The 26806-nt window shown below is 33.9% G+C and overlaps 1 long non-coding RNA gene across 1 annotated transcript in view; it reads left to right on the top strand.

The window, feature by feature from the left end:
• LOC103658403 overlaps positions 1–26459 on the top strand; it is a 460353-nt gene extending 433894 nt beyond the window's left edge. The window contains exon 5 of the long non-coding RNA XR_567151.2: positions 25818–26459. This is a non-coding gene — a long non-coding RNA (uncharacterized LOC103658403). The remainder of the gene's footprint in view (positions 1–25817) is intronic.
• Positions 26460–26806: the final 347 nt, after the last annotated feature.

The following is a 26806-nucleotide window of genomic DNA, read 5'->3' as shown; positions in this document are numbered from 1 at the left end:
ACAGTAGGAGAAGACAAGATGTGATGTAGGTTCTGTATCTTGGCCAGGCATATGAGCTCTGGCTATACATTGATCCCTTAGAATTGTCCCAAAATAAGCTGAAATGACTTCTTATTGGATTTAGGACATTCTGGGAAGGATGTAATTCTGAGAGTTGTCTCTGTGCAGCTGAAGCGATCCCTGGGGGAATGTCAACTGAAGTTAAATTAAGGCTAATGGAAGGAGGGGAGAATGGACTAGGAGGTGAAAATATTTTTATCAGGAAACTTAGATTTTATATTTCTGAAAGTTCACTCATATGATGGCTTAAAGGGTAGACTAGGTTGAACATGGGGGCTGAGGAAGGCAGGATGTTAAGAGTCCTGAGAGTTTAAATTAATGTGGGATAGAGGAAGGGTGGGTTTAAAAGAGGCTGCTTAGCATTTAATGATGGATAGTGTGCATGGGAAGGGAAATTGGGAACATAAAGGTGATTGAGTTTACGGCATATATAATTAGCTGGTGCTACAACCGAAGGAAATTAAAGAGGGGCAGCTGTAGTAGACACTCTTTGGACAGACACTTTTATATCTGAAGTTCCTGAAATAAATCCCACTGTAATCCTTAGACATTTTTATGTGGAGGTCTGAAAATCAAATACAATTTCAGGCTGTTATAGGTGGAGATTATCAACAAGGGGATAAAAGTTGAAGCCGTAGGACTGGATGAGAACACTTCAAAAATATGTGCAAAAGAATACTAAGGAAAGATTGTGATATGTAATTTTATTGGCTCACTTGACCATGATGTCAGCAAAAACTTATTTTTTTTTCAAAAGAAGGTCAATTTCACTTGACATACACATTTTTTTTTCTTTTGGGGAGACAATGGAGTGGGATAGAAATAGGGATGGGATATGAGTAAAAACTAGACATTAATTCTTGCTAATTTTCTTCTCCTTAGGTTCAATTTAGCCATCCTGTCAAATTTTTTTTCAAGATTTATTTATTTATTAAAGAGAGCAAGAGAGAGAGAGAGAGAGAGAGAGAGAGAGAGATGGTGGGGGAGGGGCAGAGAGGGAGAGAGAATCTGGAAGCAGATTCCTCCCTGAGCGCAGAGCCAGATGCAGCGCTCCACCCCATGACCTTGAGATCATGACTGGAGCCGAAATCAAGAGTTGGCTACGTAACTGATTGAGCCACCCGGATGCCCCTCAAAATATTTTTTGAATTTCAATTTTTGTCATCTAAAATTTTCACAATCTCATCAAGATTATAAAACCTAAATTTGATGGGCTTGTTATTCATCTCTCATTGAAATATCTAATAAAATATCATAGATAAATGCCAAGGTCAAAACCTTCCAGATTCACATTTACTTATTATAATTATTGATGATAAAATGTTGGAATTGGAAATAATCACCGATCACTAATCAAATTTACAGTCTATTATAGAAGGCTTTAATACATGAGGTATTAAAGTATAACCACAAAATATAAACCATATAGCCTTATCTAAGATTATTTGTTACTTGTGAAAATATATTGAATCCAATGATCACAGCTTACCTGAGGGCCCGTTACATTCTTTCTGCAAAAAGCGCACACTATACATATAGTTAACTATAGCTCTGAATATTTGTTACGCCTGCTTTTTAGACAAGGCTTATTATATTAGATGGCATGTACACTTTAACATTCTTTAACACAGTCACATTTTAATCCAGAAAAGTACATTGATTGGTACACACTTAGAGTTCCAGCCTCATTACACATGTGCACGCAATTAGGCTGTAAGGCATAGCAGTTAAAAGGAAGGGCTCAAAAATTAGACTTCCTGCATTCTTATCATATTTGTTAGTTTTATAACCTTAGGAAAGTTGCTTAAGCACTATGTACCTTGATTTGGATCATGTATCAAATGGGGATAATAGTGCTTTCCTTCAATACTTGCTGTGACAGCCCAATGAGCTAATAAATGGAAGTCCTTAGTAGGATTCCTTACACGTAGAAAGCACTCAGTAAATATTCTATATTATTAGCTACCTTACCATTTAGAACATAGGATTCTACTGTCTGAATATAGCAAAATCTATTCTAGTTTTGGTGAACATTTAAGTAATTATCAGTATGGGGCCTTTACAAATCATGTAGCTATGGAGATTATACCCTGATGCTCCTTTATACAAAATTCTCTAAGTACATATCTATAAACAAAATAAATTTTTATAGGTTATAAATATTTTTGATTTTGCTTAAAATTATATTCTCTGAAAAGAAAATAAAATTATTTTCTGAAGTAGTTGTACTAAGTTGCATTTCATCAGCAATATGTGAGAAGTCTTATTTCACATCTTCAAAAACAATTACTTTTTATTCAGACTCTTAAATTTTGCCAATCTACTGGGTGTGCAAGGATATATCCTTGGGGATTCACCACTCTGATTCTCAGAAAACCAAGCATCTGTTCAGAATGTGTTGCCCATTTGGATTTCTTCTTTTGTGAAGTATGTGTCTAAATATTTGCCTATATTTCTCTGAGGCTGTCATTTTGTTTTTGATTAGTAGTTCTTTATGCTGGATCCAACTCTTTTTGATTGTATATGTAGCAAATATCTTCTCTCAATCTGTGGCTTGTAATGCTAGAAGGTTGTCCTTTGATAACAAATTTGCTTATTTTAGTGCTTAATAACTTTATTAAATTTATTTAAATAAACTTGGTTTCATATTTAGCTCCATTATTCCAGGAATTGGGGTTTATATGTAGTTTGAAATAAAGGCCCAATGTATTTTTCATATAACCAGTTGTTCCAGGATCATTTACTGAAAAGACCAAAGAAAATAAGCAAACCACAGCTTCATTCAATAACTTGTGCTCTCAAGAGGAGCAAAAAATAAAAACCAAACATAATTTATATACTTAAGTTTGCTATATAGATAAAGTTTAAAATTTTAAAATTTAAGTTTCTACTTTTAAAGTTTTAAAATTTACGTCTTGGGGCACCTGGGTGGCGGATTCTGTTAAGCTTGGGACTCTTGGTTTTGGCTCAGGTCACAGTCTCAGGGTTGTGAAATCTATCCCCAGGTGGGGCTCCGAGCTCAAGGAATCTGCTTGAGACTGTTTCTCCCTCTCCCTCTGCTCCTGCCCCCAAGCTCCCGTGCACATGCTTTCTGGCTCTCTCTCTCTCTCTCTCTTTGTTTCTCTCTCTAAAATAAATGAACAAATCTTTTTTAAAAAAAATTTTAAAAATAAAATTTACATCTTGGTTTTGTTTGGGAACAAAATGATGAGGTATAAAACTGACAATTAAAAAAACCCTGACAATTAAAATCTCTAGTATTTTGAAATTCAAATGCATTTTACAGATAAATAAAATTTATAATCTATTGTAATTTTAAGGGGGATTTTTCATATTTTATTTAAAGATATTTTTATGTTAGTATGCAGGGAAAAATACTTTTTATGTTTTTTTGTGTATCGGTACACTTTATAGCACCTACAGTTCTAAAAGTTTACATTCTTTTCTTGGATTTTCTAGGTGTATTATCTTCAGATAATGACTTCTTTTTGTTTCTACTTGCCTACTCCTTGACTTTTTATATACCTGCCGTTATGTATTCATTGATCAACTGTCTTCTTTGGGCAACTATCTTTAAAACCTTGTATATAACTTTGAATGTGAAGAGTAGGAGAGTAAAACTACATTTTTAAAAGGCACCTTATATATATTTTGATTGATAAATGATTAGAATTAATATGTTTTTCAGTAAATTAAATGTTAGTCTCATATTCAATTTTTCATTCCTTTATATGGTAATATATATTTTATTTAGCTGCATTTAATTATGTATGGGATATTTATAATATTTATTTTCATAACTCATGTATGGTGGTAGAACTACAGGTTTTCACTGTGAAAGTTCTAAAATCCTCACCAAAAGCTAAAATACAAATACTAAATTTATCTTTTAGATATAATGTAATCAGTTATATGGTCTAATTTATATGAACATAAAAAATGAACAATTATCATATATTAACTTTTCTCAAATTGAAGATATTTTACATATCTTCATATAACCTTGTTTAACATTTCCTGATAGTTAAATGAATATGAATAAAGTATTATTATTTAGACTAGATATATTTGTGTTAGAAAAATATGGTATTTAAATGATATTTTGGGAAAATTTGCATCTTTATATTATTTATACATTTGGGGCCATAATTGCTACTTCTAGAGCTATTGTGAATCATGAGCCTTGAAAAATGTCAGGCTTTTCGTCCTATGCTGTCACACATACTGTTCTCTCTAACTGAAAAGTTACTCCCAGAAATCTTCACTTAACTTAAACCTCTTCTGTTTTCAAATCTCCCATAAATGATATCTTTTCAGAAAAGAAAAGACTTTCTAACAAACATACGTAGGGCTTTTTGTCTCCATCCCATTTATTATCCATTATATATTTATTGGGGAAAAAAAAAACAAAAAACACCACACAGGCTTCATATTAGATTTCCTGAGGTCTTCCTCTTATCTTCTAGTTCAAGCTTTTCTTTTTTGAGTGATTTCCAAAGTAAAGAAATTCCCATCTAAAGAAGGAATTATAATGGTGACTGACCTTTGTCAAGCATGGCCTGTGAGGTAATCACTAGGTAGGAGGGATAAATGAAAGGGGCAGGATTTAAACAGGAGGTTGATTTCCAGTGTCAGCTGGTTGTGGAGTCCTGGCTTCTTACAGTGTTGTGTTCTGACTGCATAATAAACACAACACACCTGTGTGAAATTTCCACTCAAGCTTGTGATTTTAACTTTTTATCTTAGAAGAGAGATAAGTTTTCCCTCTGTTTTCTCCAGAAGTTTTACATTTTAAGGTCTAATATTTAAGTCCTTAATCTATTTTGAATTTTGGTTTTGGTTTTGGTTTTGGTTTTGGCGGATAGTGAAAGGCAGGGATCTGATTTCATTCTTTTGCACGTGGATAGCCAGTTTTCCCAAGACCATTTGTCAAAGAGATGTCCTTTTCCTATTGTGTATATTCTTGGCACCCTTGTCCAAGGTCTGCTGATTGTATCTGAATGGCTTGTTTCTGGGCTTTCCTTTGGTTCCATTGCTCCCTATGTCTATCTTTATGCCTGTACCATACTGTTTTAGTTACTGAAGCTTTGTTATATACTTTGAAACCAAGGAGTGTGATGTTTCCAGCTTTGCTCTATCTCAAGGTGTGTTAGCTATGCAGTCTTTTGTGGTTCCATATGAATTTTAGGGATATGTTCATAATAATGTAAAGAATGGCATTGGGAATTTGATGAGGGTGGTATTGAATTTGTAGATGGCTTTGAGTAGCATGGACATTAAGCAATATTAGTTCTTCTAATCCATGAAGACAGATGTCTTTCTATTGGCCACATCTCTGCTCTAAAGTCTTCATAGCTTTCCATTTCACTCAGGATAGGGGTCAAGAATCCATGTCTTTGTACAATACAGCTAGTCCAAATTGCAAGGTACTGAAAATTTAGTGGAAAATATGTATATAAAATATGTATAAAGTACCTCACTAATAATTTTTTGAATGGATTGCATGTTGAAATGATTTTATTTATGCTTAATAAAATATATTACTAAAATTAATTGCATCTTGTTTTGATTACTTAATGTGTATACTAGAAGTTTAAACTTATGCATATTACTCACCTTATATTTCTACTGGGCATCACTGCTCTGCACACCCGCTCCCTCTTTACGTGCATACACTCCCTTCTGTTACCACTTTCCTCCTTGCTTATTCTGCTGTGGCCACATTGGCCTCCTTGCTGCTCCTCAGGTATTTCAGGGCTACTGTTCGAGGTCATTATACATCCCAGGGACTATTTCTAAAAAGCATCTAAATAAATAAACAAATAAGATCTAAATTTTCACTAGACAAACAGTGCTGAAGGTATTGCAGAATTAAGTCTATAATCTAGGATTGATTGTGATGAATAATCCAAAAGAATTTCAGCATGTCTTTAAGCATTGTAGTATCTTAGCTTTCTTAAAATTATGAAATATATTCCCGAGATTTCAGTATACTCAGTTTTATGAGGTTTAATGCATGTTGCCCAAATATTGCTTAGACAATAATATCTGTTAAATGTATGACCAAAAAGACATACATGAACCATATAGCAACTGATAAAGATTCAAGGTCATTGTATAATTATAGACTTTTGAGCCTGATCTGTAATTAGGTCAAAATGAAACAAAATAAAAGAGAGCTAAACAAGGCTTTTTTGTTTTGCCTCAAATAAATTCCTCTAAGTACACTTTTAATGCAATGATCAGAAAAATGTTGATTATATTCTATACTTAAAAGATGAATTAAAACCTCCCATGGATGCACACTAATTTAGGAAGGAAGAGAGACTTTCAAAAATAATTTGATATGCAAATAATGAAGTCTTTCAAATTCCTTATTTATAAAATAAAGATTAAAAGAGCACTTCAGGACACTTCTCAATTAATGAGTTCTTAAAATTGTTATTAAAATTATTATTATCAACAACATAATCCTCATTAAATTGGACTTTTCTTTCAATAAAAGCAAATGCAGAAATCACACTAATTTGCAATGAGAAATGTAAGTAGAACAACAAACCATTTAAAAAGACAAGATTCTTGGACTGTTTGACTTGGCTTTGAAGCTAGCAAAATCACTACAGCAATTGTAGGTTTATTTTAAGTTAAATCCCCAAAGGTTTTATAGAAGATGAATAAATAATTTTGCAAATTTGAACAATGGCAAGTTTTGAAATTAAGAATGACATTACACATTAAATAGAATATGAAAATTAAATTAGAAGAAAGTAAATATTGTGTTAATTTCTCATGATCTTTATGTGCAAATATGTACTTCTTATTCATTGGGCTTTTTAGGAAAATCATTTAAAATTTTTAATTCATAAGACAGAGAATATTAACTTATATCACAATCTTAATACATGTTATTTAATAATATGAAAAAATGTACATGTGGAAAGTTTAAAAAGCACACTAGCAAATTTATTAGAGAACTTAAGACTCAACTATCTCACAAATCAGAGACAATCACTGTTAATATTCCAATTATTGAAAGAGCAAGACAGACACAGAGAGATTACATAGTGAACATATTTCATATTTGCATGATTTGAATGCATTGCATACACAGATTTATGTAGAACTTAGACTATATTACTTTTTATTTTCACGATATAAATTTAAGAATCTACCCATAAATAAGGACATACAGGCATACCTCGTTTTATTGCCCTTCACTAACTTGCACTTTGCAGATTCTTCATTTTGTATAAATTGAAGGTTTGTGGTAACCTTGAATGAAGGAAGTCTATTGGTGCCTTATTTATTTATTTATTTTTTTGATAACATTTGCTCACTTTGTGTCCCTGTGTCACATTTTGGTAATTCTTGCAATATTCCAGACTTTTTGATTGCTGTGGTGATCTGTGATCTTTGATGTCACTGTTGTAATTGTTTTTGGGACACCAGGAACAGCACCCTTATAAGATATAGAAAACAATATATAAGACAACAAATTTAATGGATGAATGTTGTGCGTGTTCTGACTGTTCCACCAACTGCCCATCCCTCCATGTCCCTCTCTCTCTCTCCTCAGTTCTCCCTATTCCCCCCGCAGTTGAAAATAGGCCAGTTAATAACTTTACATTGGTTTCTAAGTGTTCAAGTGAAAGGAAGAATCATATGTCTCTCACTTTAAATCAAAAGCTAGAAATGATTAAACTTAGTGAGGAAGGTATGTCAAAAGTGGAGATAGCCCCCAAATTAGGCCTCTTGGGCTAAAGAGTTAATGAAATTATGAATGCAAATGAAAAGTTCTTGAAAGAAATTAAGAACGCTAGTACTGTAAACACATAAATGATAAGAATATGAAACACCCTTGTTGTTGATAGGGAGAAAGTTGTAGTGGTCTGGATAGCAAATCAGACCAGCCACAACAGTCCCTTATGCCAAAGCCGAATCTGGAGAGAGGCCCTAACTCTGTTCAATTCTGTAAAGGCCGAGAGGTGAAGAAGCTGCAGGATAAAAGTTTGAAGCTAGCAGAAGTTGGTTCTCGAAGTTTAAGGAAAGAAGCTGTCTCCATAACATAAAAAAGTGCAAGGGGAAGCAGCAAGTGCTGATGCAGAAGCTGCCACAAGTTCTCCAGAAGATCCAACTGAGATAATGAATGTGGCTATACTAAGCGCAGATTTTCAGTGTAGATGAAGCATTTTCTTTATACTGGAAGAAGATGCCATCTAGGACTTTCATACCTAGAGAGGAGAAATCAAGGCCTGCCTACAAAGCCTCAAGAAACAGGCTGACTTTCTTGTTAGGGGCTAATTCAGCTGGTGACTTGAAGTTGAAGCCAGGGCTCATTTGCCATTCTGAAAATCCTAGGGCCCTTAAGAATTATGGTAGATCTACTCTGCCTGTGCTCTGTAAATGGAACAACAATGCCTGGATGATGGCACATCTGTTTACAATATGGTTTACTGAGTATTTTAAGCCCACTATTGAGACCCAATCCTCAGAAAATAAGATTCCTTTTAAAATATTGCTGATCGTTGACAACTTGGTCACCCAAGAGTTCCAGTGGACTTGTACAATGAGATCAAAGTTGCTTTCACGCCTGCTAACACAACATACATTCTGCAGCTCATGGATCAAGGAATAATTCTGGCTGCAGCTGCCACAGATAGTGATTCCTCTGATGGATCTGGGCAAAGTCAATTGAAAACCTTCTGGAAAAGATTCACCATTCTAGATGCCATAAGAGCACTCATGATTCATGGGAAGAAGCCAAACTATCAACATTAATGGGAGTTTGGAAGAAGTTGACTCCATCCCTTTTGAATGACTTTACAGAGTTTAAGACTTCAGTGGAGGGAAGACACTGCAGATGTGGTGGGAATAGCAAGAGAACTAGAATCAGAAGTGGAGCCTGAAGCTGGGACTGACTTGCTGCAAGCTCATGAGAAAAGTTGAACAGATGAGAAGTTGCTTCTTATGGAAGAGCAAAGAAAAAGTAAGTTTTTGAGATGGAATCTACTCCTGATGAAGATGCTTTGAAAACTGTTGAGTTGACGACAAAAGATTTAGAATATTCCCCATAAATTTAGTTGGTAAACCAGCAGCACGTTTTGAGAGGATTGACTCCCAGTTTTGAAAGTAGTTCTACTGTGGGTAAAATGCTATCAAACAGCATCACATTCTACAGGCAAATCATTCATAAAAGGAAGAATTAATTGATACAGTAAATTTCATTATTGTCTTATTATAAGAAATTGTCACAGCCACCCACCAACCTTCAACAACCACCACCCTGACAACTCAGGAACCATCAACATCTAGACAAGAGCCTCCACCATCAAAAGACTTGTTGAAAGCTCACTCTATGGTTAGCTTTTTTTTTTTTTAAGCAATAAAATATCTTCAAGGTATGTACGTTTTTTAAACATAATGCTGTTGCACACTTACTACAGTACTATAGTATAAAGATAATCTTTACAGGCACTGGGAAACAAAAAAATTCATTTGACTAGCTTTATTGTGATAGTTGCTTTATTGTAGTGGTCTGGAACTGACCCTGCAGTATTCTGAGGTATGCCTGTAAATCTTCCACTTAGCATTTTTTAAAAATCTGTGCTTATAGGGGCAAAGTAAGTTACAGAAAACCTTCTGCTAAAACTTAGGAAGAAAACTTACTTTTTGTCAGACAGATGGAAATGATTTCATATCTGCAAGATTAAATTTGGTACCTTTGCAATAAAACAACCAGAAAAAGCAAGAGTTTTTTAAAAAAGTGCAAGAGGATTTGCTTGACAGTTTATGAATTATAGTGCAGGTGTATGAAGAAAAATGTATACTTCCTTTAAAAAAATCAGAAGCTAAACAGGAAAAATGGTCATCTCAGATTTTTTAGAAATACATTATAAGAAAAAATGACATCTTAAGACACAGTTTACTTCTTAAACTTAATTGAGACATTCTTGACTCTTGCTTATTTGATGATACTGGTGATGATCCTAGTAATTATGATAATAACAATAAAAAATGAGGAGAAGGGGAAGTAGGAGGAAGAAAAGAAAAAAGACCAAATATATTGACAGTGTTAAGGGAGAATATTTTCCTAGGCATGGATTTTTAGAAAGTAAGACTAGGTTTCACCAATTTATCCTGGTCACTAATTTTTATCATTTCTGAGTCAGTGCACAGTCAACTTGTCAGGTGTTCAAACAAACTGCTGGTGGTGTCTACAAGAAAGTCTAAATATAAAATCACCATGTTATCATATTGCTAATGGGTACCACTGAATAATTCAGCACCAATAATAAAAAGGAATAAAAACCTGTCCTATATTTCTACATTATGATACAGGATAGTAATTTACTTCTAATAACCAAGGCAATTGTCTTTTATTTTTCTCTGGAAGATTTTTTTTTTTAATGTTCTGCTTTTGCTTTATTTGTCATGTCAGAAAAAAAAAAAAGAAGAGTGGGGTAACAAGAAAGGAATTAAGCTAGTGGCTCAAGATTTATCAAGTGCTTGATACTGTGTCACTCAGTCAGGAGAGAGACGTGGACTTAGAGATAGAATATAATGTCTATTTTCTGTTATAGATAAAAAATCTGGAAGGCTAAAGAAAAAGAAAGTAGCTTGTACAAAAAGTGATAGAGTTCTCAGATGTCATCACAACTATTTTTGTTTTCCTGTATCTCTGGTTTCTTTTTATTTTAGCCTGTAATGAGAATTGAGGTGAGGAAGAAGTGGAAGGCACATCAAGGAAAACTGTGCTAACCTGTCATCTCAAAAGTATCTTCCAGAAAGCAGAAAGTATCCCCAAGGCAGTATTTAGAGCTCCCTGAATGATTTGTCACTTAAACCTCACTGTTGTAAATATAATATTATTTTCTGTGTAAGCACCATTAATATGGGTGTGTGTGTGTGTGTGTGTGTGTGTGTGTTTAAATATATGCAAAGTTTATAGAAAGTATTTTGACAGTCCATTAAATATTATAATCTCAAAATGGCTGATGTTACATAGTGGCTTAGTGTTATTGTGTGTCCACATCAATGTTTTTATATGCTTATCTTTCTATGTGTTCACATTTCCCCCGTTTTATAAGGACATGGTCATTTTGGATTAAGGCCCACCCTAATGATTTCAGCTTAACTTGACCATCTGCAAAAACCCTATATTCAAATAAGGTCCCACTCACAAATACTGGGGGATAGAACTTCAACATATTTTTGGGGCCACAGTTCAACTTGTAACAGACGTTGATGTATCAAAGGCTCTCATTAAATTTCTAGTCAGGATGTTGTAGTGAGTTTACACTCTGAGGATCCCTCTCTGACCTAATCACTAAGTAATAATATCATCACTATCAAAATGACAGTAAAAGGGTTAAAAACAAAAGTAAAATGGCATATCCACAACCAAAAACAGGATAGCTATTTCTTTGGACCACAAGAGGAAGCATAAACATGAAATGGTTAGGGGAGAACCTCTGAAGGCTGATCCATCTCCGTCAATAGCATTTGAGTAGAATAAAATCTAGGTAAGACTTCAACATAGATTAGACACAGCTTAAGAGATAATTAATATTTTGGATGGTGGAGCTCATGATATTATCATCAATGAAATAGATTTAATATAGTATCAGATAAGAGATTAAAATTATCTTTAATATATTTATCATATATAATTTATGTGTTAAATTATATATGAAATTAAATGTATATAATTCAACTTATATACATAGTGATCAGAAAGATGAGGTCCAATATGCATATAATGGTAATTTAGAGGAAACTAAGACTCAGGCCAGCACTGTATTAATAGTGGATAAAAATTATCTTAAAAATAGTTGCACAGATCTAAAATGCACAGAAGGAAGAATTTTTAAAAACTCAAATTACTATTCTCTTAAACCGTGCCATTTCTGTACATACACGCGTGCACACACACACAGAGTAGATTCATGATCTTATATTCAGAAAATCCTAGGGAATCCATCATTGAATACATATTTAATGAGTACTTATTATGGCTAAATATCATTTTCAAATAATAGGAATTAAAAGTTGCTTTAAATGTATTAGTTATCTGTGGTCATCTTACATTGTGACATGAAAAGGAAAGAAATTAACGGCATTTGGAAGTGATTATGAGGATGCTGTTGTCGGGTGTGGGAATGAAAAGGCAGGTCTGGTGATGCTGGATGGTATGGGAAGGCTCCACCAGATAGGTGACATCTGAGCTGAGAGCATGGAGGTGGTCAGTCTATTTTAGAGTTAGCTGGTGGCAAATGAGGTGAGGAAAGAGCCATGTCATGCAAAGGGAAGTCTTGAGGTTTTAGTTAAGAGTAGCAAATGATGGGGCACCTGGGTGGCTCAGTTGGTTAATCATCTGACACTTGGTTTCAGCTCAGATCATGATCTCACGGTTGTGAGGTCTTGAGATTGAGCCCCGCCTGGGGCTCCGTGCTCAGCGGAGAGTCTGCTTGGGATTCTCTCCCTTTCTCCCTCCCACTCTGCCCCTCTCCTCTCCCTCTCTCTCTCTCTCTCTCAAATAAATAAAATCTTTAAAAACAAGTAGTGAATAATGATCAGTTCACTGAGTTGAAAAGGAATGTTAGTGGGACAAATTGTGAGAGAAAGCAAGAGAGTAAGAGTTAAAAAAAAAAGCAAAAATAAGTATAAATATGTGTGTGTGTGTATATATATATATTTATATTTATATACATATATATATTTATATTCATGGAGCTTACAACAATAAGGATAGGATGCTAAACAGCCAGGGAGTTTAAGACTGACAGTTTTAGCATATATATTCAAGGCATCATAAAAGAGGACTAAAATGTCTCCAAATTATTTAAGGAAAAAAAAAAAAACTTCCTAAACATTTATAATATAAAGATAGTAGTTAACTGGAAGCGGGGGGAGATAAACCACAAAATAAGATGAACAAAGTCCCTGAATTGGCAAATCACTGTTTAATAATTTTAAATGCCCAATCAGGGTAATAATTAAAACATTCAAGTGCTTTAGTAATTCAGCAAAAGCAAATCAGAATATATCAAATTGATCAATAAGTAAAAGAAATTCTATAGCATCCATAGCTTCTCACATTATTTCTAAAGGAAGTGTGAATTACTACTGCTGTTTGGGAAAATTAGATTGTAATTTTTTTAATATTAAAGGTTAATCTTATTTTTAAAAAAAGTTCATTTTATGATCAAAGTTTTGTGACTCCCTTGTGCAAGAATAACAGCCCTCATCTGTAAGTGTATTTGTATAAGGAAATTTATTTTAGTATTGTTTGGAGTGGCTGACAACTAACAAATCAAAGAAACAAACCAAAGGAAACTACAGAGACAAGTGAAAAAAACTTAATTTGGTCAAAAAAGAGAAGAAGAAGAAGAGGAGGAGGAACAGGAGGAGGAGAAAAAGGGGAAAAAAGAGAAAAGATTTATAAAAAGAAGAAAAAAGGAAAAGTTTACCAATGGAGAACTTGAAGCAAAAGACATATGATTATAAAGAAACAAACTTACACATATTAAAGTTGAGAAAGGGAGAGGCAGACTCCCTGCTGACCAGGGAGCCCAGATGCGGGGGCTCAATCCTGGGACTCTGGGATCATTACCTGAGCTTACTGAGCCACCTAGGCGCCCCTGGATTTATTTTTATATTTGAAAGAAATATATGTACAGTTATTCTTCAACCAAGCTATAAGAGTCAAACCAGGTAGGCCTAAGGTAGAAAGTCTTCTCAAGTTCTTACACAATTTACTTTTCTCTGGCCTCATTTACCTCAAAGAACCCAAGGAAGGAAGATTTTAATCTTCACTCCCCCTTAAGGAATAGATATTCCTCATAGCTATGGCAAGGCATTCTAGCTGAAATAAAATGTCGTAATTTCCAGTAACAAGGTTACTTAATCTGTATTTTCCCTTGTTATAAATTGATCAACTGTTTTAGCGTGGGGCAATGGAAGTACATATGTGAACTTTAAAGAGGGTATATAAGCTTTATGATACCATAAATCTCTGATGAGTTCTGTAAGGAGGAGAGGTTGTAGATAAATGTCAGGGTGCTTTACTCAGGAAGTTTCCAGTTACGAGATTGAGACAAATGAAAACCGACATCAGTATTCTCTCAAGTCTGTGAATGTTCTCAACCTAATACCCTGTAGAATTGTAGCTCGTATCATGCCCCACTTATCAGTACACTATTGTAAGCTCCAGCTAATTTCACATGATTTAAGTTCCTCAGCATATTCGATAGAGCGCCTTTCATAGACTTCCCAAATCTACCTGCTGTATCTCACTTGACCTGAATCTTGTTTTGAAACTGTACTGAAATTGTCACTCTCCCTCAAAAAAAAACCCGTGTTAACTACTCGTCCCGAATACCTTATTACCCAGCTGTCTAGTGTTTCCATAATTAGCAAAACCTAATTTTTATTTTGTTTCATTTTTCCCTTTGCTGTACATTTCCAAGTCAACTCAGAGATATCCACCATCCTTTGTGTAATGACTCTCCATTCATAACTTTATTGTAGTAGACTTCTTAAAACACTCAATTGTACATTTCTCTTTTCACTTGTTTGTGAAATCCTGATTGCCAGAAAATACCTCATATCTGTTCCTGTTAAAGAGTGTCCAGTATGTATGGGGCACCTGGGTGGGTCAGTGGTTAAGCCACCGACTCTTGATTTCTACTTAAGTCCTGATCTCAGGGTCATGAGATCAAGCCCCATGTCCATGGGGCTCTGTGCTCGACTGGGAGTCTGCTTGTCTCTCTCCTTCTGCCCTTCTGCTCCTCCCTCTGTTCACTTGCTCGTGTTCTCTCTCTTCGATAGATAGATAGATAGATAGATAGATAGATAGATAGATAGATGATAGATAGATAGATAGATAGATAGATAGATAGATAAAATCTTTTTTTTTTTAAAGAGTGCCCGGTATGTATAGTAAATCAACGTAATAATCATTCAGTTATTGATTATGCACTCACAATGTGCATTGATGTACTGATTTTATCCTTATAAAGACCTGGAAAATTGTAGTTTAAAAAATCAACTTTTAATATATTTTCTGTGATAATTTAAATTTATATCACAGGACCTAAAGATATTCTGAAAGAGAAAAATTTCAACAAGTGGCCTGCCTGCACTTTGTGTTTAAGAGAAATTATGTCACATTCTGACCAAGAAATTTGAAGCAAAAGACAAAACAAAAATTTTAAGAAGCTATGTATCCTGACATACCATTATTTAAGCTAATTTCTGCTTATGTTTAAAAATATCTAGTTTTCTTGGAATACAGACCATGTAATTATATTCTTTTGTTTTATAGTGAATCAAAGGCTTTATATTGGATAGAAAGATCACAGCTTGCTCTAGTACACCATCATTATTAGTCAGAGTATAAATAATTAGTACTGGTAATAGAAGCACTCTGGCTGAGTTGCCAAATTCCTTGTGCTCGAGTAGAAAATATAGGTTTGAATTTTGAGATGAGATCATGCAAGGTATCAGATGTATAATTTTAAAAATTGAGTGACTGGAAAAAAGTAACTAGAGTCATGGAGAAAATTTATATCTAAATGTTCCTTGCATGGTTATAAGGATCTGAAAACAGGGAAAACATTTTTTCTTTCATATAAAAGTTATAGGTATATATGCATTCACGTGCACAAAAACATGTATGTATAATATGTATATATATACATATACATACATATGGTAATTGTGTCTGTTTATAAGGTTTGTATCTAAAACAAGGAAGTGAACTATCTCATCTTCTAAAGTTTTTCATAACCTACTATGAACCACATTTAAAGTTGAATAGTACAAGGAAAAAATGAAAATGATATTCCCAGAATACTATATCCTTGTCTGATATGGGAAGTGAAGGGAAGAGTGATAGAAGTGGGCAGAAAAAGAGGTTTTATCATCATCTCCATCCCCATCCTCACCAACAAACATAGACATTTATGTGCTTTCTTCTTGTTCTGTTGTAGACATTAGAAATGAGCACATGATCATGGAACAGTACATCAAAAACTAAGGATATACTGTATGGTGACTAACATAACATAATAAAAAATTATTATTAAAAAAAAAGAAATGGTCACATGAATAATCACAGAATGTCTGACCCACCCCACTCTCCATAAATACACTTCATGCACAATCATCACCGAGTGTCAATTGAATTGAGCTGAAAAATATATAAATGAGTGAAACTAAAAAAAAAAAAAAAAAGATATTTTACATTTAGACCATGACAAGCTAACCCAAAGCAGTATTTGGAAGAATAAATACATAAGAATAGTGAGTTAAAAAAATTCTCCACAACCACAATTTTAATTTGCTTAAGGATAAGAAACTATTTTATAGAGATTGGAGTATTTCGGGGTTTCTGATACCATTATAATAAATAAATTGTCAGAATGGCTAAAATTAACAACACAGAAAATAGCAAATGTTGGCAAGGATGTGGAGAAAGGGGAACTCTCTTGCATTGTTGGTGGGAATGCAAACTGGTGCAGCCACTCTGGAAAAGAATATGGAGTTTCCTGAAAAAGCTAAAAATAGATCTACCCTACAATCCAACAATTGTACTACTAGGTATTTACCCAAAGGATGTGAAAAATTTTGAAGGGGCACATGCACCCTGATATTTATAGCAGCATTCACAATAGCCAGACTATGGAGAAGACCCAACCGTCCATCTACTGATGAATGGATAAAGAAGAGGTGATGTGTGTGTACACTATATATATGTATATACACACACACACACACACACAAACACACACACAGGAATATTACTCAGCCATCAGAAAGAATGGAATCTTGCCATTTGCAACAACATGGATGGAGTTAAAGTGTATTATTCTAAGTGAAATAAGTCAATCAGAGAAAGGCAAATACTATATGATTTCACTCATATGTGGAATTTAAAAAACAAAACAGATGAATGTAGGGGAAAGAAAAAAAAAAGAGGCAAACCATAACAGACTCTTAACTATAGAGGACAAACTGAGGGTTTCTGGAGGGGAGGTAGGGGAGGGGATGGGCTAAATGGGTGATGGGTATTAACAAGGGCTCTCATTGTGATGAGCACTGGGTGTTATATGTAAGTGATGAATCACAAAATTCTACTCCTGAAACTAATATTACACTACATGTTGACTAACTAGAATTTAAATAAAAGCTTGAAACATTAAAAAAAAATACATGCATAAATACATAAATAATTTTCACTGAATAATTTGTAAATATTAAAATGTGTTTAATTTTCAACTGATTTTATGAGAAATATCTGATTTGGAGATTCACTTCATTGAATAGCTGTTGCCTGAGAATTCTTTTTACTTTACTAGTAGCTTAGTAAGTACCATTATCTCCTGGCTCTAATATCCCACTTTGTCTCAAATTATTTTTTTAACTCTTCAAACAGTTTTTTCATGGAGTTTGTTTGAGAATTAAAGTTTCTGTAAACTTGGATATAGTTTTATATTTTCATTAGATGTGGAATTTTGGGAAAATTATTGTTACTAAAGTAATACAGTACATCATGTAAAATCATATTATTTATTGTGATCTTGGATTGATCCCATAGAAAAATAAGCAACAGAATAAAACTCTAAATCAAAAAACTTTAAATGGTGTTTGCCACATCATGATATCTTGGTCATATTGGAAATTTTTAAAAAATCAAATTAATAAGACAGTAAAGATCACCTAGGTCAAAGATTCTTAAACTGGATTCTTTGAGTACTATAGAATTTTACAGGGTCTGTGCATATGGCCTGATATGTACTAGGCTGTTTTTTTTCTCTTTCATGGTTTGGCAAAATCTCATGGCTTCCACTGTATCTCAGAGGGCTCTGTATCTCCCAATAGTTTGCATCATTAGTATACTTTAAATCATATTATGGTACACTCAGAATCTTACATAACCTCAATGAGATCACTGGTGTCTGTTTAAGAAGTTAGTTGTCTTAAACTATAATTTGTTCATCTATACTGTCTTTACTTATTTAGAGAGAAACAAAAGGAATCAGTGTGCAAAGAGAAACTTTCATAGAGAAGTATTTTAAGAAATCATGTTTTTATTTTGAAATACTGTCTTCTCCAAATTTTGTTCTGTGCATCCTTCAACTTTTACTTTACTTCATGGAGTACAAACCTAGAAACATTCTGATTATATATTTTTTTCAAATATGTGCCAACCTTTCAATTCCCTCCTCAAAAATGGCACTTTGTAATGGGTTGTATGCTCCAGAAGAAAATTGTGTTTATTACTTACTCTTTCTATCTTATACAGTTAAAAAAATAAATTTTTTTGTAGCCCCTTTATATTGCTGGCTTATATTGAAACTGTAAACAACCAAGAACTTTGTTCTTTTTTTCCCCCTCACATTCTGCTGTTTAAAAGATTTAGCAATTATTTAATATTTTCTATTGCCTGGGCTCTCACAAAGCATTTTATTTTTTGTTTTGTTTTGTTATACTTTTTAAAGGTTTATTTATTTATTATAGAGAGCGTGAGAGAGGGAGCACAAGCAGGAGGGGCAGAGGGAGAGGGAGCGAGAATCTCAAGCAGATTCCATGCTGAACGTGGAGCCCCACACAGGGCTCAGTCTTATAACCCTGTGATCATGACCTGAGCTGAAACCAAGAGTTGGACGCTTAACTGAATGCACCACCCAGGCGCCCCTCACAAAGCATTTTATAGGCAACATCTTCTTTATTTCTCAAAGTAACCCAAGTAGAATACTGTTAACTGATTCTAATCACAGCCATAGGGGATAAATACTTGTCAGAGAGTAAATCTTTCCCCCCTTGAGGATCCTTGAACTTCTTCATTGGAATATTCAGGTACAAGTCCAGCAACTTACATTTATATCCACATAATTTCGTCTTGACAGATTTGTGTCATCATTGGAAGCGATCATTTATTTTCAGATCCTTATTATGTTTCTATTGTATATAATGAAATCACATGATAGCAGTGATTTATTCAGTTGATAAACCCTATAGGATATGCTAAACAGCAGGATTAATATAATATTCAGGATGGACTATTGACTCAGGTCATTAGCAAATTTCCTCTAGTTGGTATTAATTCATTAATCCTTATCCTTTGGGTATAGCTACATAATTAGGTACACATTCACTAATCAAATTACCATTTATCCCATATTTTCCTATCTTATTCACAAATATATTCTGAAATAATTGATCTTCTTTTAAATCTTTTTCTTACTCTTAGAACGGTTTGAGTGTACTGTCTTGAACTATGCTTACTATTAAGAGATTTTTACCTAAATGCGAACATCCATGTCTAAATTCTCTACCAAATATTTCCTATGTCATAGTTCAGCTAAAAATATTTAAGTTTAGTGATTCTGTTCTTTCTGGAAACTGCTAGGTATTTTATCCTGTATTAAATAACACCTGCTAATAATGAAGATAACAGCTAATGTTTGCTGACTGTAAATTTGTGCGAGACAATGAGATATCATTTATGTGGATTAATCCTCACCATGACCTATGGGGCAAATCCAACTATTACCCTCATTTCACAAACCGGAGGCAGTACCTGAGGGATCTCTATAGGGTTGGTGTGAAATGTTGAAAAAGCTACTTATATGAGAAGAATATTTATTCCGTAAGTGGTGAGCTTTATGATTGTGTCTTACTTTGTCTTGCTTCCCATCACCTAATGTTGGTTCCTAGTAAATTCTGTATGAATGAATGAATGAAAGCATAATTTCCAACAGTGACAGGTTTTGCTTCAGGACACATCTATTTTATTTTAGGACACGTCATATATAGAGTCAAACAACATCACTCTGCTAATGAGTAGAAAAAAATCATTGTACCCTGTTCATAGCCAAGTCCGCTTTCCTGCCGATGGCATCGTCCAGTGTGACTCTGCACACATGCTGTGTCATTGAGTATGACTTTTTCAAAACATCTCTGAATGAGAATGCTTGGACTTGACCCTCACAGCTCTTGAATTGATAATACCTCTTTTTCTAATGACTCTTTCGTATAACCAAGGGGAAAAGTAAACAAGAATCTTTTACTGTCACAAGAGTGATGTGAGGGGCAAAACGAAATGGTCCCCAAAGCTACAGACTCTCTTTTAATAAAAAGGTATACTTTCTCTGTTTTTTTTTTAAATCGTGGTAATATATACATAAAGTTTCCCATTTTAAGTGTACAATCCAGTGACAATATGTGCATCCACATTGCTGTGCGACCATCATCACAATCCATCTTCAGAACTTTTTTCATCTTTCCAAACCCAGACTCTGTACTCATTAAACAATAACCCCTCATTCCTCGAAGAAGGAACTGCTGTAAAGAAATCTCATTTGGAAGATCATTAAAACTGCATAAAATGAAATTACACTGCAAGAAAGGGTCACTTCATGGTCCAATCCATTTGTATATATACTATGAAAAACTGCCTGAAAATATAAGTATTTTCCTTTTTATTCTATATAATTCATAGAGTAATTTGCTTTATTCCCATGCTCAAAAACTTTTACTATAATTTTATGTGTTATAGTTAATATTCTGTTCAAAGAGGGTTAGTACCAAAATCAATAATGGTTGTTAGTATACATGTAGGAAAACAGGTTCTGCTTCTGTAACTAAAAATAGAAATGTAGGTACCAGAGATTAAGGGTATGCCATTTATATTGTGAAGGATACAGTGGCATGGAGGAAGTCCTGCTCTTGATAATGGAAATGCATTTGTGAAGAACTGAGCTTCTTTGGTGGTAAAAGCAACTGAACAATCTGGTACAACCCTGATTCTGGCAAGTAAAAGTCTTGCCAGAATAAAGGAAGACCTGGAATAAAGGAAGACCTGGAAATAAGTTGTTTGACCCAATTAAATAAAATGATTTTATATTATTTAACATAAGATTTTTTTATATTTTAATAGTACTTTGAATGTTCCTTATAATTCTTTAAATAAATACTCCTGTTTTAGAAATATGGTCTGACATCTCCATTATCTGGCCAAGGAAATCCTATGAAAAATCTTGGCAGTACACTGATTTTACAGGTACCAAATATATAGAGTCAATGATCTTCTTTTAAATGCTTATTTCCACTTGACTAAAATGAAAAAAGGAAATGAATCAATTTATTTTGATTTATGAAATGTCATGACCTATTTGGATAAACATTATTGAGATCATTGCCTTGAATTCCTGAAAATCTCTCATAGCCTAAGCACCTTTTTTCACTCTTGATTTCCTCATCAAGCTCTTTTGCATTTCATTTAGGTGGTAAACGCAGTTGAGCTGCATCATTTAGTATCTCTTATTTCACCCTCCATAAACTCTACTTTCTGCCTTCAAGGGTACAATAACATTAGCAGTTGGCTTTTTTTTTTTTTTTTTTTTTGAGACCCAAAATGTCTTAGGTTTCAGGACTAAGCAAGTTGTCCATAAATGTATTTTCTAGTCCATTTGTTACATCTGCAGTAATAAATGTCCACATTTGGCAATTCTCAGTAATAAAATGTTTGTATAAGTGTATGAGACATTTAAATCAGTGGAAGAACTTTCTCACATATTATATACAATGTTCTTACTATATCTGGTCTAATATTAACATGCCCCAGGTTTTAATGGGTTTCATTTATGGTATTCCTGCCCTAAAACAAAAACCAACAAAAAAACTTGTAAGAGAAATAAATATGCTTTGATTTATGAAGGTTCATATGGCCATTTTTATTAGCTTTCTAGCCTTGCAGTCAGGTGTGTTTTATAACAGAAAGAAGCATTCACAATATCCCACCATCTGGAACACTGGTGTTAGCTTCTCTTCCTTTGGACAACCAAATATTCCCATTAATAGTTAGCATTGATGACACTCTTGTATCAAATATGTCTTGGGCCTGGCCCCTATAGAATACCCATTATGAAATTTGAGAGGAATATTTTCTGTAAAGTTGGGCTAGATTTTAGCATTTGTCTGAATTTATGTTACAAAGCAAACACTTTCTGACCTCAGCGACTTTTTGAAAATATTGTCTGTGAGACAGAATAAAAGCCTAACTTTGAAATCCTGTGAGAAGGATATTGAGTTTGTCATTTAATTACTCTTTTTATAAACAATAACATTCTCATTTCAGTTTTCTTCAACATACTGCTTCTTAATTATTTTTATTGTCCTGGGAAACTAGATACCTTGATTTTTAATCAAACTATTTCAGAGTGAGGTGAATATCTGTATCTATCTGTGTATCTATATAAACAATATGAAAATAGTCAATTTGAACTAATTATTTTTAGGGGAATTCCAGAAATTTAAACATTTATTTTTTTAAAATGGACACTTATTTTAGATGCATAGGAACCAATGTATCATGTTCCTTCCCTTGGTGTTTCTTGAGAGGAAGGAGTTAATGAATGGTTTTGTTAAATTTTAACTATAGAGTACTAAGTAAATTGTTCTACATAAGCATGTTAGGAAATATGTAGTCTCTGCTTTTCACCTCCACTGAGGAAAATTTTAGGATTCAGATTAAAGCTCTTTAATCCCTAGAAAACCCCTACATCCAGAAATCTATGAAACTACGTGGTATACGATCTATGAGAATTTTCAGGAAATAATGTTTATTTAGGAATACATCATTTGAAAGAGTAAACATTCCAGTCCTAATTCTTGATAAAAACTGATAATAGACAAAAGAAGCAAAATTACAGGAATCAAAAAGTGGTCATTTTAAGCTATTTCTTTAGGATGACAAGAATAATGACCACTCCTAACGGAAATAGTATTTACTGAATTCATATCACATGTGAAATATTCATGTTCTAATGTAATCCAGCATTTGAAATATAAAAACTACTTTAGGTATTTCTAATCCAGGGAGTTTTCACACAGGAATTGGTTGCAACTGGATTGGAAAGGCTGGGGGAGCGAAAGAGGAGAGAGAGTTGTTATCAAAGATCATGAAGCTTTTACAGCTCAGATGGAAACTCAGCCCATATGGACCGTGAACCTGCTGGGGGTCCCAGTTTCCAGCACAGCTGCTATTAAAAGAGCATCACCAGTGATCAGAAAAATGGGGGTCCACTCTCCTGCTGAGAGCCCACACCCCTGGGGTCACCCTCAAGTCCCTCAATGCTTCTGTTATTAACACAGGAATTACCAGGAACAGAAAAATAAATGTTTCCTTTCCTGTCTCCTTCCTCTGGTCTGACTTCCCTTGGCAGGTTGTGTGAGAGGCAGCTCACTCATGGAACTGTGGGGTAAGAGTTTGGTTATTGTTGGTTTTTGTTTTGTGGCTTTGTTTTGTTGGCTTGTGTGTTTAGTTTTGTTTTTCGGTAGGCTTACAACCCTGATGCTACAGAGAATAGTATGTAGAAGGATAATGTGAAGCTGAAAGATAATAGATAGAACCCAGCACGGATGTTACCATGCCTCGTAAAAGAAGGAAATCCTGTCATTTATGAATGAATCTGGAGGATATTATGCTAATTGAAAAAGACAAATACACAGACAAATACTGTATGATCCCACTTATAGGTGGTGGACATAAGAGTTTGGGGGATGGTGGAAATGGGGGGAATTTGGCAAAAGGTATGGACTTTCAGGTGTAAGATGTAGAAGTTCTGGAGATCTAATATATAGCAAGGTGACTGTATGTAATAATGTATGCTTGAAGGACGCCTGGGTGGCTCAGTCAGTTAAGCATCTGCCTTTGGCTCAGGTCATGATCCCAGGGTCCTGGGATCGAGTTCCGCATCAGGCTCCTTGCTCAGCTGGGAGTCCACTTCTCCCTCTGCCTGCTGCTCACTCAGCTTGTGTGCTCGCTCACTCTCTCTCTCTAACAAATAAAATCTTTAAAAATGTATGCTTGAAATTTGCTGTATTTAATAATGTATACTTGAAATTTAATGAGACTAGATATCAAGCATTCTCACCACACACACACACTCACATATTATATATATACACACACACACACTATATGAGGTGACAGATGTATTAATTAGCTCAACACTTTCATGATGTATAGAGATATCAAAACATGCACTATATGTGTGTGTGTATATATATATGTATATATATATGTGTGTATATATAGTTTGTCTTAAATAAATCTGGGACAAAAATATGTATATATATATGTGTGTATATATAGTTTGTCTTAAATAAATCTGGGACAAAAATAGGAAACAAAGGATCTTATATTTAATCTTTGAATAGATTGAGAAAACCCAAAATTCTGAGTCACCTTTCCTAGTCAACTTTGAACAAAATGCAAAAGACAGGCATATTTATCTGAGTAATTCTTGGTGGACAACAGTTTGGCCTGTTAGCCATTTTACCTCTGTATCATGAGATACTTCATGTGAAAAAGTGTATCGCCTCCTTTGGGCAGAGGGCGGTTAAGATGTCCTATTCCTCTTGTGCTTTTATTTTTCTCACTTATGTCCATTTCTTGATTAATCTCATTCACTTTCATGACTTAAACTACCATCTTTATATACCAAGTCTTATGATTTGGCCCCAATGAATTCCCTATTCAATAAGTTACAGATTTTTTTCAGTGATAAATTCCTTAAAAGTCACATCTTAATATTCATCTGCTTAAAGAAGCTTTAAAGAAGATAGGGCACTATTCCGTATGATGTCATGGTTTTTAAAAATTTTATCTAAGGGGCACCTGCATGGCTCAGTCAGTTAGGCGTCTGCCTTCAGCTCAGGTTGTGGTCCTGGGGTCCTGGGATTGAGCCCCACATTGGGCTCCTTGCTAGGTGGGGAGCTTGCTTCTCCCTCTCTATCAGCAGCTCTCCCTGCTTGTGCTCTCTCTTTCTGTCAAATAAATGAATGAAATCTTTTTAAAAAATTCTTAGTCCAGACAGACTGCTATAACAAAAATAACCATAAACTGGATGTCTGATCAACAACGCAACAATAAGCATTTATTTCTCATCGTTCTCAAGGCTGGGATGTCCAAAGTGCTTCCGGATTCAGTGTCTGGTGAGGACACAAGGGGTAGGGGAGCTCTGTAGGGTCTTCTGTAAGAACTCTAACCCCATCCAACCTCATGACCTAAGTACTTCCCAGAGACCTCACTTCCTAATGTTATCACATTGAACATTAGTTTTCAACATTACAGTTTTGGGAACACAAACATTCACTCCGTAGCAATTTTTATTTTTTTTGTTTTTGGTAGTAATATTCTTTTTTTTTTTTTATTTTTTATTATATTACGTTAGTCACCATACAGTACATCCCCGGTTTCCGATGTAAAGTTCAATGATTCATTAGTTGCGTATAACACCCAGTGCACCATGCAATACGTGCCCTCCTTACTACCCATCACCAGTAGTAATCTTAGCTTTATCTTTTCTAAAAAAAATCTATAGATTTTTTTCTTTGTGGTTGCCATGAGATTTCATTAATATTCTTTGGCTTTAACTTTGGACAACTTAGTTGCAATTTAGATATGCTGTATGAAGACCTTTATAGTTCACTAGTTATCATTTTGTTATATAATTTGTTTGGATTTTCTCTCTATTCAGTCATAATCTCATAAAAATATATTATGATTCTTCTTTCGTATGCTTTTCTTCTATTTCTTTTTTTTTTTTCTTACCTTATTTCACTGGCCAAAATATCCAATATAATGCTGAATAGGAACACAAATAGGATGCATTTTTTTTTCCGTAAGGGAAAATAATGTAAACAATCCTTTATTATGAGTTAATTTTTTTGTTCTTCTTTTTCAGAGACCTATTTATTAAATTACAGAAGTTCCCTACAATGAATTCTAAGAGCAGCACTTCTGTTGAGGTAAGAATGAGTTGTTGTTTTTTTTTTTTTCCTTTTTTCCTATTGTGGTGAATTTGTCAATTGATTTTCAAATGTTAACACATTTTTCTATCCCTGTAATACACTCTAATTTCTCATGATGGATTTTGAGTTTCTACATTAGACACTGGATTTGATTTGCTAATATTTTGGTCAAGATTTTACATCTATATTTATAACAAGGGGGCATCTGCCCTTTGTTGTTGCAACGTCCTTGTCAGGATTTGATATTAAAGTCAAAACTTGTGATACAAAATGGGTTCGAAAATGTCCTCTTCTTCTTCTGTCCTCTTCAAATATTTGAGTGATACTGGATTACTTTAAAAAAAATCATTAAAATTACTGATGAAATTGCTTGGGCATGAACTTTTCACCATAAGAAAGTTTTTAATTTTATTTAATTATCGGGTATTAAATTATTTTGAATTCTATTTATTCTTTTGTCAAGTTATAAAGTATGTTTTTCAAGGTATTGATTCATCTTATTTTCACTTTCAAACTTGTTAATTCAAAGTTGATCATAATATTTTGTTAGTATCTGAAATGATGCCTGATGCTTGGGTTTTCTTTCTTTATTAAGAGTTTTGTGCTTTTCCAGCGGAGTTAGCTGAGTGTCCTTGGTTTCTTTCTATTTTATATTTGAACAATATTAGTTGGGTTTATCAAGTTAATTAATATTTACAAAAACTATTCTTGACTGTTTTCTATTTTATGATGTAAATTTTATTAATTTCTGCTGTTTTTTTGATTTATTGCTTGGATGCTGCTTTCCTATTCTTTGAGTTTCTTAAAAATCAAATTTTAGATCATTGCTTTTAAAACCTTTTGACATTAAGGTTATAAATTTCCCTGGAAGCACATCTTTACCTGCACACGGTAGGTTTTAATGTATTTTTATTAGCATTCA

Source organism: Ursus maritimus, unplaced genomic scaffold, assembly GCF_017311325.1.
Source record: "Ursus maritimus isolate PB19 unplaced genomic scaffold, ASM1731132v1 scaffold_18, whole genome shotgun sequence".
In the NCBI taxonomy this organism is placed as follows: Eukaryota; Metazoa; Chordata; class Mammalia; order Carnivora; family Ursidae; genus Ursus; species Ursus maritimus.
Note: the sequence above shows the minus strand (reverse complement) of the source record. Positions and strands in the feature narration are given on the sequence as shown.